Raw genomic sequence first — 3,283 nt, forward strand, 5'->3', positions numbered from 1 at the left:
AGATTCTGGCCCTCCCCCATACTAGCTATATGACTTCAGGTCATTTGCTTTACCTGATTCGGAGTTCCCTGTACGTGCAAGAACTTTATCTACATCCTAGTTTTTTCATAAGGATTCAAGTGTGTACCTAAAGAGCCTGAAGTACTCTGGCCCCTCTAGCTGGCACTCAAAAAGAAGTAGCTAATGATGATACTCACCAGACACTTATTGATCCCTTTCTGGGTGCCAGGCTCTGGCCTAAGGGTTTTACAACCATTATTTCATTTAATCCCACCCCCAAAGCACCCTGGGAGGTGTGCCCTAATGTGCTACCCATGGGCCACTGTTTTAAATCATCCAATCCTCCCAACAGCTGGAGCGTGGACATTAAGGAGTGTGGCCAAGGCTGGGGAACTCTTGCCCAGGCTGCGCTGCAGGAAGATGAGGGGTGGGGGGCGAGGAGGGTGGGGCTGGGGCGGCTGTACACCACTCCCCCTGAGATGATGAGACATTAAGGACTCAGTTTTAACTTTCCCTCCCAGAAAGACCCTTCCCCTCCCAGAAAGACTGTGGTGTGGATTCCAGGGGACCTCGATGCAGTCAGAGAACAGAATCCAAGCAACTGCATGGAACCAAATCAAGACTTGGTGAGTTTTACTGTGGGAAGCACTGCAGGAGGAAACGCAGAGTGAGGGTTAGAGGACCCAGTGGCTGGTTTGCCAGCCTATCTGGGCAGGGACAAGGCAGCAGTCATGGCTGTCACATTTCTGATTCTTCTAAGGACCCTCTCTTGCTCCTGTAATGAGGACTTGAACTCTGGATGTCAAGGCAAACCCAGACAGTGCTCATTCTCCTTGAACCTGGGGACCAATAAAACAATGACTGGAAAGGAATACTCTACAAGAGAGCCTTGCTGTAATTTTTCTACAGAAATATACCGTGTAGCAAGCTACTAAGTAAATTCTTGGAAACCTGGAAGCCCCCCAAAATTGGAAGAAGCAACTTTCTCTTTTCTCTCTCTCTCTCTCTCTCTCTTTTTTTTTTTTTTTAACAATTTCATGAAAAGGGAGATAAAGAAAAAACACATCTCTTGGATTTAACTTGATTCACACAAACTTTCTTTAAAAAAAAGGGGTGGGGGGGGAGAAAAAAGAAAACCTGGCGCCAGTTCATCTAAGCATAAAACTGTCACTCCAGTAACTCTTTAAAAAGTTGCCTATCATTGCGTGCCTTGGGAAATTAATTTCTCTCCAGATGAGGAAACCCGAAACCGGCTCTTCAGGGTGAAAATTACTGCCCGCTTCTCCCCAGGAAGCAGAAGGCATGAACAATGGGAAGGGGCAGAGTTGCAGGTGGGATGCTCAGCCAAACCAAAGGGCCCCTATGACTTGCTTAAAATAGAAAATATTAGTTAGCAACAGCCACCCCCACTCCCCACCCCACCCTGGCCCCAGGCGCCCCTCTTTGGAGCCCTCAGTGGACCAACAAGTACTCTGCAGCATCCTGCCCCATCCTCCAGCCCCTCTGGAGACATGCAAGAGCCCCTAAGGCAGTTAAAAGCAGAAGGTAATGCCTCCCTGGTTCTCCTGATCTCGGGTGTCCTCCCCACATCTGGGGAGCAAATCCAACCACCACACTCACCCCACGGGTGGTAGCTTTTGCTCGGTTCTGCTGAAGACATTCGAATGGGGTTCTCTTTAAAGGTCTTTGGAGAACGGTACCTATCCCAGGAGCTTTACTCGGAGGAACCACGGGCGAGGTCACTAGGCTCCTCGTTAGGGGCTAGGCCTTGGCTTTGAGGTGTGGAGGACCGCGATTCGAATCCCAGTTCTGTCCGCGTGACCTTAACCTCGGGGAGCTACGTGTAAAATGGCGAGAGTGATTTCTGTCTTGCTGATCTGCTGCGAGGATCAGCACTAAGGGGGATCAAGGGCCGGCCTGCACGTGTTTGGTGCTCAGGACCCTCCCCCCCCCCCCCCCCCCCCCGCTGCCCCTGCTGCGGCCGAGGGAGGCAGGTGGCTCGTCCCACCTCACCGGCTCACCTGGGAAGCGGGCGGAGGGCGGGGAGCGGAGGAGGGGGTGGGGCGAGGAAAGAAAGGAGCCTCCGGGCTGGCACTGAACTTCACCTAGTCCCTGGTCGCTGTTCCTCGGGGGACGTGCCTGCCGGCTGCCGAGGGGACCCCGAAACCGACGCCCGCGTCCGCGCGCGAGCAAACGGGTCACATGAAGCCCGCGCGGCAAAGTCACACCCTCCGCCGCAGAAGCCGATTTTCCCATTTCCAAGGCTTGACTGTCGCCTTAAAAAAAAAAGGCGTCGTTGTCCTCGCCTCGCGCTCGTCCCCCTCCGCCGCCGCCCCCGCCGCCGCCGCAGCCCGGCCTCCGGGCACCACCCCACCCCCGCGCCCCTCCCGGCGCGCGCACAAAAGAAGACCCCGAGACGGAGGTGCCGGAGCCTGCCGGGCTTGTTTACCACTTCGGGCGCCTCCAGCAGGCGCTGCCCGACGCCGCCACCTACCGGCGGGAGACGGCGCCGCAGCCGGGTGCGGGCCAGCAACTGCGGGCCGATGACCCAACGCCGCAGGCATCTGAGGATAACCTTTCCCCTTTCTTTCCAAGACCAAATAAGGGGGCTCTTCCCTCTGCGTGCCGGGCCTGTGGCGGTTAGGCCAAGGGGCGTGGAAAGGAGGATCCGGGAACGAGGCTGACAGTCGGCAAAACAACCGACCACATTGTTCCCGCGGCGGCCGGCCTCCTCCCTCCCCCGGCGGGCACGGCCGGTGCCCAGGCGGGGCGCTCCCTGCGGCCGCGGATGCGGGGAGCCGGGCAGGCGAATGGACAGGGCCGCTGTCCGGGGTCCCTCCCCCGCTCCCCGAGCCCCATCGGCAGCACCGCCAAGCCCCCCCACGCCGCCAGAAGTGGAGCGCAGGGTGGCCGCGGGCGCCTGCTCCCCCTTTGCAGCGCGCCCTGCAGTCCCTCCGTGGCCCACTGGGCTACAGAGCGGGGCGGGGGTCGCAGCCCGAGGGGAGCCGGGCCCGGCCGCCAGGCCTCGGAACCCTGGCATCAGCCCCGGGGGAGGGAGTCACTGGTGGCGGACAGTGTTTGGTAACCACAGAAACTGAGATTTGACCTATATTTTCAAATATGGCCCCAACTCTAGTTTTCCTTCTAGAAATCAAAGTGAGAGAGTCTGACCCGACTTGCTATTAATTTTCATCCGGCTTTGTGTTCCAAGATGCCACCCAGAAGTTTGGGCAAGTCCAGCGATCTCGCTGGCGCAGGAGGTGGGGGGTGGGGTGGGGTGCAG

At 57.7% G+C, this 3,283-nt stretch overlaps 1 long non-coding RNA gene across 1 annotated transcript; it reads right to left on the reverse strand.

The window, feature by feature from the left end:
- Window positions 1-621: 621 nt before the first annotated feature.
- LOC132029103 (uncharacterized) lies at window positions 622-2,306 on the reverse strand. Its single transcript, XR_009407715.1, has 3 exons — window positions 2,022-2,306; window positions 1,621-1,837; window positions 622-839 (listed from the first exon to the last, which is right to left on the reverse strand). It is a non-coding gene; the product is annotated as an uncharacterized LOC132029103 (long non-coding RNA).
- Between the last annotated feature and the right edge of the window lie 977 nt (window positions 2,307-3,283).

Source organism: Mustela nigripes, chromosome 13 (genome assembly GCF_022355385.1).
Source record: "Mustela nigripes isolate SB6536 chromosome 13, MUSNIG.SB6536, whole genome shotgun sequence".
In the NCBI taxonomy this organism is placed as follows: domain Eukaryota; kingdom Metazoa; phylum Chordata; class Mammalia; order Carnivora; family Mustelidae; genus Mustela; species Mustela nigripes.